This window comes from Lepidochelys kempii, chromosome 16, assembly GCF_965140285.1.
Source record: "Lepidochelys kempii isolate rLepKem1 chromosome 16, rLepKem1.hap1, whole genome shotgun sequence".
Taxonomy (NCBI): Eukaryota; Metazoa; Chordata; order Testudines; family Cheloniidae; genus Lepidochelys; species Lepidochelys kempii.
The window spans coordinates 9,631,602-9,642,563 of NC_136395.1; positions in this window are offsets into that span (position 1 = coordinate 9,631,602).

Below are 10,962 nucleotides of genomic sequence, written 5' to 3' on the forward strand. Positions count from 1 at the left end.
CAGACACGGGCTAGTTCCCTAACCACTAGAGCATGCTTCCTCTTCAACAGCTGTGATATTCCCTTTACTTAGCATAGGTAATACGGAGCCACCAATTACTGGCAATGGCATCTCTAAAGCTTTTAATGGTGACCATTTTATTTTTCTGAATTGCATTAACCTCAATCAGAGAGCAGAAATATATTTATAAGGATACACTCAGATCTTTGCCAGTTCGTTGAGACACAAACCAGTATAGCCCTCAGTTAAATAAAACATTGATTGTATACAATCACATTAATTTTATACCTGTTGGCCACAAGCCACTTTCCCAGCATGTCGTATCATCTACACCCATGGTTGCATTTTAATCAGCTTAAGAAAATTTGTTGTTTGAGTCAAAATTGCTGCAATGTCAGCAGTGGGCAGAGACGCACAGGACAAGTTTAGGCAAACTGTGTAATCTCCCGAACACTTCTTTGATTAATATGGGATGCCCCATAATACTTTGTGATTAATATAGAGTGCCCTGTAATTTGTGAATACTGTATGTTGGTCTGGTTTTCTGTATAAATATTTTGATTTAAGCGCCTCTGTCATAAATATAAAGGGAAGGGTAACAGCCTTCCTGTATCCAGTACTATAAAATCCCTCCTGGCCAGAGACACAAAATCCTTTCACCTGTAAAGGGTTAAGAAGCTCAGGTAACCTGGCTGGCACCTGACCCAAAGGACCCATAAGGGGACAAGATACTTTCAAATCGGGGGGGAAGAAAGGTATTGGTCTGTCTTTTCTGTGTGTGCTTGCTGGACACAGGTCAAGGAAGCAAGCAATCCAACTCCATTAGAATTAGTAAGTACTAGCAAGGGAATGTGTTAGCTTATTTTTGTTTTGGCTTGTGATTTTCTCTGTGCTGAGAGGAAGGTGTATTCCTGGTTTTCTTTTTGTAACTTTAAAGTTTGGCTCAGAGGGAAATCCTCTGTGTTTTTGAATCTGATTGCCCTGTAAGATTATCTTCCATTCTAATTTGAGAGTGGTGCCTCTTTTACCTTTTTTCTTTATTATAAAATTCTGTTTCTTTTAGAATCAGATTGGGGTGTTTTTTTTTTCGTGTCCTAAAAAAAACCCAAGGTTGGCCTGTGCTCATCTTGTTTATTCTCAAGCCCCCCCAGGAAAGGGGGTGTAGGGACTTGGGGGAATAATAGGGGGGAGTAGGAACTCCAAGTGGTCCTTTCCCTGAGTTTGTCTAACTTGCTTGGTGGTGGCAGCATTACCTAATCCAAGGTATAAGGGAGAATTTGTGCCTTGGGGAGTTTTTAAACCTAAACTGGTAGAAATAAGCTTAGGGGGTCTTTCATGAGGGTCCCCACATCTGTACCCTAGAGTTCAGAGAGGGAAGGGAACCCTGACTGCCTCTCTCTAGTAGACTGTCTAGGATGGGTCAGGCAGCCAGCCAGCAATGGCTCAAGATGGTCACGTATCAGTCTCCACCAAAGAGTTAAGGAACAAAGCCAGAACTATCAGTAGTGAGGACTCTGGCTTGGTCTTTTCACAGCCTAGGAGACTGATTTAACTGGGGGCGGGCTGGGGGGCAGAGGGACAAAGCCCATGAACACTGGAATAGACAACCTGCAGAACAAAGAACACTTGCAGGGTTTAAAAGCACACTCTCAAGTAACAGGAGGATAACCGGACTGAAAAGCCATTCAGAGGAACCTGGGGGGGGGGGTAAGAACGAAGCAGGATTTGAAGCAGCTAGGCCTGCTAAAGTCACCGTTATGGGATGGTAGGACTTCAGGTCAGATAGACATGTGTGTAGGCTTTTTATAATCCTTTGTCTCGCTGCTGCATAAAATAGGTTTAAGAAAGCTGTTTGGGGCCCATCTCATTGTCACAGGATCCCAAAGGGAGAAATCATGGGTGCTTGAAACCTCATCAGATCTGCAGGATGAAAATGGTAGGTATACACCGCGTAGCCTTACCAAATCTTGGTTTAGAGAAGCGGGGGGAAAATCGTGAACCTAAGACAGGTAAGTGTAGGAGCCCAAGACCTGAGCATAGGTGCTAGGTGTGCTTCCGCCCCCACAGCTTGAAGGAGTAACAATCCAAATACAGGGTTCCAGAACAAAAAAATGTTCCAGCACCACGGGACCCGAGTGCACTTGGAGAGACCCAAAAGGGGACAGAGGTGCAGCTAGCCCTGTAAGCTTAGGCTGAACCAAAGCCAACAGGGTCAGAAGCTGATATTAACTTGTTATCCACAAACAAAACCAGCCATATACTCACAGCCTCAATAACCTTTATATTAGATGAATGAAAAATAAGATCAAAAGCAATCTTACAAAGAGCACATTGTCTCTCTTTCTCTGCATCATGCTGCATGCATACTGAACACCAAATGGGGCATGGGCTGGCAGGGGGTGGGAGCAGGTTTAAGACCATCTTGGGGATTTTCACTCCCCGAGTGTCTGGAGATTGATTTGATTGCGGAAGTGATGACTCTGACCTTCCAGTGGGAGGGAGAGCCACCCAAACAGTCTCCAGAACTCTGATCTTTCCCCCTCCTCCACACACCGGTTGACACATGGATCAGCTCCCTTAGCTGGGGAGTTCTGCACAGTCAGAGGTGGCAGTAGGGGTAGAGGGATAAGAAACAATCAAGTGAATAATGGAGGCTCTAAAAAGAAGATGTGAGCATCTCCCACCCTCAGGCCCAGGGTAATGAAGGAGACCCTGTCCACAAAAACACAGAAAATAAATGGTACGGAAAGAACTATTTATCTGAGTAGCACGATAAGCGCGGAGTGCTCTTTTTACTGGGAGCTGCCTGCTGGGTTAACCTGGCCTACTTTTCATTTCAGAGAACCTTCAGGAATAACTGTGACCACTTCTTGCCCTTCCTTCCATCAGCATGGCTCCCTTGTTTCCTCTTCTAGTAAAATCCACTCAGGCTGAAGTCATGACGATGTGCCTTTTAGCACCACCCCTGTAGGCGGTAGCACATTTACCTATTCTCAGGTTATTGTTGTGGTCCATGGTTGTACATGGCAAGTTCTTATGAAGGGAGAGGGAATCACCTGGGGAAATCATGACTGCAATTTCGTTTCTGTTTATCATAATGTTAAAGTTTTGTTCACCAAATGCTGGACTTACTAGTTCTATGTTCTTTTGTCTCCCTTCGGCATGGTGTCAAATTTTTGTACATTTTTTTCCATTTTCATAATGAATATACATCGATGTAAAGCTCTGAATGTCCTAGCACACCATTCAGAATGCAATTAAAACTCAGCCAGACGGCTTAAAGTTGGCATTGTGTGTGGACCTAAAAATCTTAGGTCAAGTACACTTAAGAAATCCAATACACAACAAAGATGTAACCCTTCTTCCAGATGTTGTCAGCAGTGGCAAGGGCCAGGTTCAATATTAGCAAAACCAGCTCGAGCCTCCACCTGGAAACCTGGGAAAACAAAACACCTCTCCTGGGTGCCCTTACTAAGCAATACTTCTCCATTCACAAGCACCGAGTCCATGTATAACACAGGAAAAACTTATTAAGAGAAGAAAATTTGGGAAAATACAGTAACGATGACTCAGAAGCATGCAAATAATAAGCAAAACTCTCTCCCAGAAGCATCTTGGGCAGTAGTCTTTTGCCTGAGTTTCCCATGGGGAAGTCCAATAGACAAATATCCCTTTAACACACCACTTCCTTCACTGTACCCCACTCACAGTTTGTTGGCATAAGTTTGTTGTCAGAGGTTAGCAAAGTCCCAGAGTCCAGACGTGCATTCAGATAGGTTCACCTCCACCGCCTGGGAGAAGGGAGGCAAGGTTTGCTGCCTGGCTCCTGTGAAGAAATGCCTGTCCCTTGTCTCACTGCTTCAGTTTGTTGCCTCTCATTATACGACCTCTTGCCACTGCTTTACTACTGATAGCAATTGGGCTACTACTTCTTTAGCATCTCATTTTCCTGGTTTACTGTTATCACTAGGAAGAGAGGAAGATTCTTAATTGAATCTATTCAGCTGTGTCTTTAAACTCTGCAGTCCCAGCAAGGATAAGAATGTTCAAATAACACATAAGACCCTTCAACAGAAGCCATACACCCACCCAAAAAAAGAGAAACATTAACATTCCTATCTTCATTTCTCCCCTCCCCCTGGCTTGGCTTTTGGCTCACTACCCAGCTGTTCAAGAATGGGCTATAGGTTATGGTGATCCCCCTTAATCAGGGCATATGAAGTATAATTCTACTGCCCTTTATTCATACAATACAGGGAATAACATTTAATTACCCCTATATCTAAGACTTATGTGAATTTTAACCCAAAACAGCCAAAAATGATCACGATGATACAGTAGGAGTCACTTATGCAAATAAGATCTGCTCATGAGGTCTTTTCCTCTCATTCATCAATAGATGGCCACAGAAAGCTCACTCACCCCAGTGGCTTACATCTATAGTCACTGAGGTGTATTGACCATAGAATTATCTCCCAATGGAATGGGTGTGATCTCAGATTTTAATAAATGCTTGTAAAGGGATATATACTCCAGGTCATCCTGACAGTTTTGTGTGATAGTTTTAATACATTTTTTTTTCCAAGGAGAATTTCTGCATTCTAAAAAAGTCAAAATTTACCAAGTTCTCTAGCAAAAAATGTACCTACCTCAGAACAGAGAAGTGCTTGAGGTTCAGGAGTATCTGATTTCCCCTTCTTCTAAATTATAATGATTAGAGTTACCATAATTTCGTCTCACGGAGCTAGTGCTCTGGCAATAAGCTTATAGCACCCAAAAATCCCCACAGATGTCATTGATCTACCTTGAACCTGTGCTGCTGAGATTGATGTGGAGGTCTGGGTGGTTTTTGGTTTTTGTTTGTTTTGGGAAGTGGGGGTAGGGGAGAGTTTGCTAGAAGGCACCAGCCCAAAGCAGGTAGATGCTACTTTGCCATTCCATCTCAAACAGCTTGTCACAGCCCTTAACTGGACCCTCATGAAATTTCACATCCCTGATATCAGGTTCAGAATTCCTGCCTAGAAGATGGGTGGTGTGACGGGGCGAGGCCAGACAGCTATAGAAAAGTAGTGGGAGACATATATTAGCCCCAGGCTAAACAAATCCCTGTGACCAGGATAAGTAAATGGCAACTGCTCCAGGTCAATTAAGACACCTGGAGCCAATTAAGATCTTTCCAGAAGGCAGGGAAGATAACTAGGTTGATTGGGACACCTGAAGCCAATTAAGGGCTGGCTGAAACAAGTTAAAAGCTTCCCAGTTAGTCGGGGGGAGCTGAAGGAGGATGGTGTATGCTAAACTGGGTAGTACAAACCAAAACAGGTAGAAGGAAGGCAGTCCTGAAGTAAGGATGAAGGAGATTTTGGGGAAGTGGCCTAGGGAATTGTACATGTCCTGTTTCTAAAAGGTCAGCTAATATAGCTGATGCTATTAGGGTTCCTGAGCTGGAGCCTAGACTCTCTACTGAATTAATCAGTGAGACTGAGAGACAACACAGATGGTGTGAGAGAGAGTTGCTTCTCTTCACCTCCCTTGCTGGCTTATGATGAAAATAACTTAGTAGGCTATGACCCTTCTCTCTAGAGAGAGAGAAGGGCTATGTGGAGGGTCACACTGAGCCTGAGGCTAGCAAAATCTGCCAGGAAGTGTGGGACCCAGGGAGACGAGGACAGAGCTTTGTCACAGGGGGTAAACTATTAAAATAACATTTATAAAGGATGAATAGTAACTCTGTTCTATCCCCTATAGTTTCTTGAGGGGACATTTTACCAGTATAGTCTCTATGACTGTTATCACAAGCTAAGTAAACTTGATTTGATTTAAAAGTGTATTTTTTCTCTGAGAGGCTATTTCACATCCCAGATGGGAAAGAATTTATCTTGCTTTTGCAATAGGCTGGTGTATATTTATTAGAATTGCATGACTTTCCCTGGCTATGAGAGGTATAGAATAGGGGTGAGCAAACTCTTTGGCCCGAGGGCCACATTGGGGTTGTAAAACTGTAGGGAAGGCTGTGCCTCCCCAAACAGCCTGGCCCTTGCCCCCTATCCGCCCCCTCCCACTTACTGTCCCCCTCAGAACTCCTAACCCATCCAACCCCTCCCTGCTCCTTGTCGCCTGACTGCCCCCTCCTGGGGCCCCTAACCATGCCCTATCCAACCCCTGGAACTCCCATGCCTATCCAACCTTCCCCTGATTGCCCCCCATCCTCAGAATGTCTGCCCCATCCAACTGCTTCCTGTCCCCTGACTGCCCCCTGGGACTCTCTGCCCCTTATCCAACCTCCCCACCCCCTTACCATGCTGCTCAGAGCAGCAGAACTAGAAGCTGTACTGCCTGGCTGGAGCCAGTCATGCTGTCTGTGCAGTGGTGTAACTAGGGGGCTAGGGGGACAGCAGGGGAAGGGCTGGGAGCTCAAGGGTCAGGCAGGCCGATCCCACAGGCCGGATGTGGCCCACGGGCTGTAGTTTGCCCCCTAAGAATCCACCTGCTGTGCTGCCAGGAAAGTCTTCCAGAATCAGTTTATATTTTTCCATTTGCCCTCTATTTTTGAATGACTTGTACCTGGCAAATACACTATTCTCAGAACCTCTGGGATTAATACAAAGTCCATTATTTCCTATTAAAAATCTGAAAATAAATTATTCAGCATGCCCCATTAACAGTCTGTACGATCTTTCAGGGACCTTCTTGGCACGCTTTGGCTGAATGAGGATTCAGCTTGTATCCACTTTCCCCTCTCCAATTGTAGGGGGCTCTCGCCTGCCTGCTGCAGGAGGACCGGGCCCTGCGGGCTGAGCTGGCACAGCCTGCAGCAGTACCCGGGCCGAGCAGAACGTGCTCTGCCTGCACCAGTGATGGGCAACGCCAAGGGACCTCAGCCACACCCCCACCAGTGCTCCTGGGGGGCAGAGGCTGAGGGACCTTGCTTATGGTAAAGAGTCAAGGACATGGAGCTTTGGCTTGATTTGGGGCGGGTGAGGTCAGGGCTTTTTCCCCAGCTCGGTCAGGGAAGGGGTGGGAAAGGAAATGTACGTTATTTACAGTATTATGGTTTATTTGTATGTATATAATTTAAAATGTTCTCGGTGTTAATAGTGGCCCGCGGTGCTTACTGCAGCTGCACGGGGGGCCTCAGGGAATAAAATTTGGGAATCCCTGCCCTAGAGAAGCCCCTCAGCCCCTACGGTCTGGCTTCTGCCCTGGCCTTGCATGCAATCCATTCCTTAGCTGAAACAATGGAAGCCGCCACCAATCACTAAACAAAGGGGCATTTAACTGATTCCTCATTCAGCCTGAATGAAAGGCAGCTATCCTGCCTATCCACTTCAGCGAAGTCTGTGACTTCTTATAGATTAAAGACAGGCTGGTTGGAAGCAACCTAACCTGCACGTTAACAATAATAATATCTAGTTCCTATCTAGCACTTTCCACCCACAGATCTCAAAGAGAAAAGGAAAGCGGGGGTGGGGGATATGGGGAAGGAAGAGGCACTATCTGAGCTTCTACCCTCTTCCTTTTCATTTGGGGGCTTCTTCAACAGAAGGTGGCACTCCAGGGGAGCCTCCCCACGAAAAGCCAACTCTGGAGAGCAAGGGAATTGGGTGAAGGGACAGATAATCTGTCGCTTCACCACCTCAAACATTCCCTGTGTAACTGCTTGCCCCTGTATCTGTCTAGAACTCCAGCCTCTTCCTCTGGCCCCCTCCCATGCTGCCCGATAACCCTTCTTCCCCCAGTTCACCTAACACTCCTTTGCTCTCCTATAACCCTCTCTTCCCCCAACACTCACCACTGCCTGTAACTTTCCCTCATAGCCTGAGACTTTTTTTCCCTCTGCATCAGTTTTGGCCCTGTTTTTTATTTTATTTTTCTGTGAACAATTGAAAATTCAAGTGGAAACTAATTTTTTTTGTTCATTTTCATAGAAAATTTCCACAGGAAAAATTTAAAATTTCAGACCAGCTCTACTCCTTAAGCCTTGCGGATTATTTACTGGGGCTCTCAGCGCATCACAAAATGTTTCCCAGGTCCTTCACCCCTCACACAATATCTCTAGTATCTCCCATAGTTCCCTGAGCCTCAGAAAACATATCCCAGGGTACATGCTTCACAGAATGTCACCTTTGGCTCCCAGCCTCACAAAATGTAGTCTGGGCTCCCTGTGCCTCAAAGAACTTTGTCCAAGGCTAGCAACCTCTCACAGGAGGTCTCCTGGGGCTAACTATCCCTGACAGATTGTCCCACAGAGCTAATAACTCCCAGAGCTCCCGTCCCCTCAGAAAAACACCTTTAGGGTTCCCTACCCCTCAGAAAACTGCCACCAGAGTAGAGCTCCCCAAATATCCCTTGGACTTCTAATTGCCTGTAGAATGGCCTCCTCAGATTCTAGTTCCTCACAGAACCTTCTGGGTCCCCCACACAAGCAGAGAGCATCACGGGGTGCTCCTGGAAGCCTTCACGGCATTCCTTACACCTTAAACATAAGGTTAATGCCGCACTTCCTGAGGTTAAGCTGATTCCTCAGCCTCTGACCTTGTCCTTTAAACCTAAATGTAACCTCCACCTAATAACCTGTCTCTGACCCTAGACCTAAAACATACTTCCAGGCCTCAAAGCCTAAATCATTATCCCCTAATCCAAAACCACCACAAACTTTGACTAAAACTAGTCCCTCACCCTTAGACCCACACCCTGTCCACCTCTGACCCCATCCACTTAAACCTAAATCCCTGTCATTTAAACTGGAATTGAAGTCTTTGCCCTGTAAACCTAATGCCCTGGCTGCACCCCTAAGCCTAAATTCAAGCCATGCCCACTTAGCCTGAGCCCCAGTAACCCACTTCAAACCATGACCCCTAAACCTTAATCCCCATTCCCTAAACCCAACTCCATCACCCCTAATTCTAAAACTGAACCCCCTCTCTCTAACCCTTAATCCTCTTCACACTAACACTAAACTGACATCAGCTAATCCTGCCTCACCATCCCTTAAAGCTAAATCTATATCCCTATGTTGACTGTCTGCCAGCAGTGAGGAATGTCACACTTGGAACTGTGGAAATCTTCCCGCTTCTTCTACAAGAGGCAAACCTCACACCAAGTACCTTCCACAGGCTTTGGGTAGGGGAGTAGGAGACCTAGTCCTTCCCATGCCCCTTATCCAAGCAGCCCAAGAGGTCACTCAGAACTGGAGCAATTGATCCCAGGGATGCAAGGCAGAGAAAGTCTTCCAGGTGCAGTGCAGTTGCTCGAATTACCCCTAGCATTTGCCGCCTCTTTCAGGATCATGCTCTTCTAAAAACTTGTCCATTAACATTTGCCTATTAAGCTACTAACAATAAAAACCAAAGCAAAAGCACCATGAGGCCTGGTTGAGACTAGCACAGGTTGGCCATTAGAACAACTTTTTATTACAGTTATACTTAAAACAGATATGCAGCCCCCTGTTGCGGTTCAAATACAAGACAGAACAAGGCTTTAAGCAAGCAAGCAGGCTGGTCTGCCGACGGGCTGGTCTCCCTGTCAGCTTTCCACCCTCTCTTTTATTTCTCTCCCTCCTCCTGCGCATTACATACTCCAACAGATAAAAGGAATACACTGGCTTTGTTTAATATTCTTATTTACCAATTTCTATCTACCGCATTCCTTGCTCTTGGGCCTTGAGCCCAGTCCTGGGAGGCTTCCCACGGTTCATGTCATCTGGGCGAGTTTCCAAGGTTCATGCCCTTGAGAGGAGCCGTGTGTGCACTGCTCCTACACAACACTCCGGGTGTGCCCTGAATGTTGCCAAGTGCATGAACCCCATATGAATCCTACAGCCCCCCAAAAAGCAAACTGAAGGTTCCTACCTCAGCTTTCACTGTGCCCCCATGCCTGCCCTCCCCCACACTCCACCTGTGGGCTTGAGACCAGCATGAGCTGCCCCAGAAATGTTTCAGCTGCCTTGCTGTAATGTACATTTATGAACAACATTATTGTGTGTGACTGACTGAGGAGCTGAAGGTCCATTTTCAAAAGTGAAGGTCAATGGGACCTAGGCTCCTAAGTACCTAAATCATTTTAGAAAATGGGGCTTAGGCTTCTATGTGACTTAGTCCCCTTTGTCCCCAAACTCCTCTCTTCTATGGGGAATAATTGTTGGAAACACCATGAGATGAACTGTTCTTACGTTACCTGGCTCTGCTCCCTCAGGGATGATCACACTAATGTTATTGGCATGGACTGAGTTTTCAGGGAGTATGTTTTATTGTTAATAGCCTTAAGAGTCTTATTACGGCAGTGAGAGCACTGGCTACTACCCAAGTTCCTTTCCTTCCACTTAATGCTAGAAGGCAAAAATAGATTTACTAGGACAGAGAGGGAGGGAGGCACTGAGGGACTCATAAATATTCATCTGCCTAGTTTACGAAAGGAAACCTATCTTTGTTCACAACAGCTGGAGATAGGGTATGGATGGATGTGACCCCTCCTGGAGTGTGATTGCAGTGTTTATCCCCAGGGCGATATAGAACAATGAAACATTGTGGAACTCAGCCATGGGGGAAGTGTCCAACAAAGAGTGTCAAAGTTCAAGGATTTTTACAAATGTTCTGTGCTGTGTTGGTGTAGCTATAGTGGTCCCAGAATACAAGAGACACAAGGTGGGTGAGGGAATATCTTGTATTGCCTTCTGTTAGTGAAAGGGACAAGTTTCTGAGTTACACAGAGCTCTTCTTCGGGGCTCTTCTTCTTCAGGCTCTGTGAAGCTCAAGAGCTTGGCTCTTTCACCAACAGCAGCTGGTCCAATAGAAGATATTACCTCACCCACCTTGTCTCTCTTGATTTTAAAAAATGGCAGCCTAATCTGGATGACATTGGACAGGGCTGGAACTTCTGCTGAGCACAGACAGAATCTTGACTGTGAAACAAAATGAAACCTTCTATATCCACAATAAAAAAAGAACAAAGCAAAAGCACCAC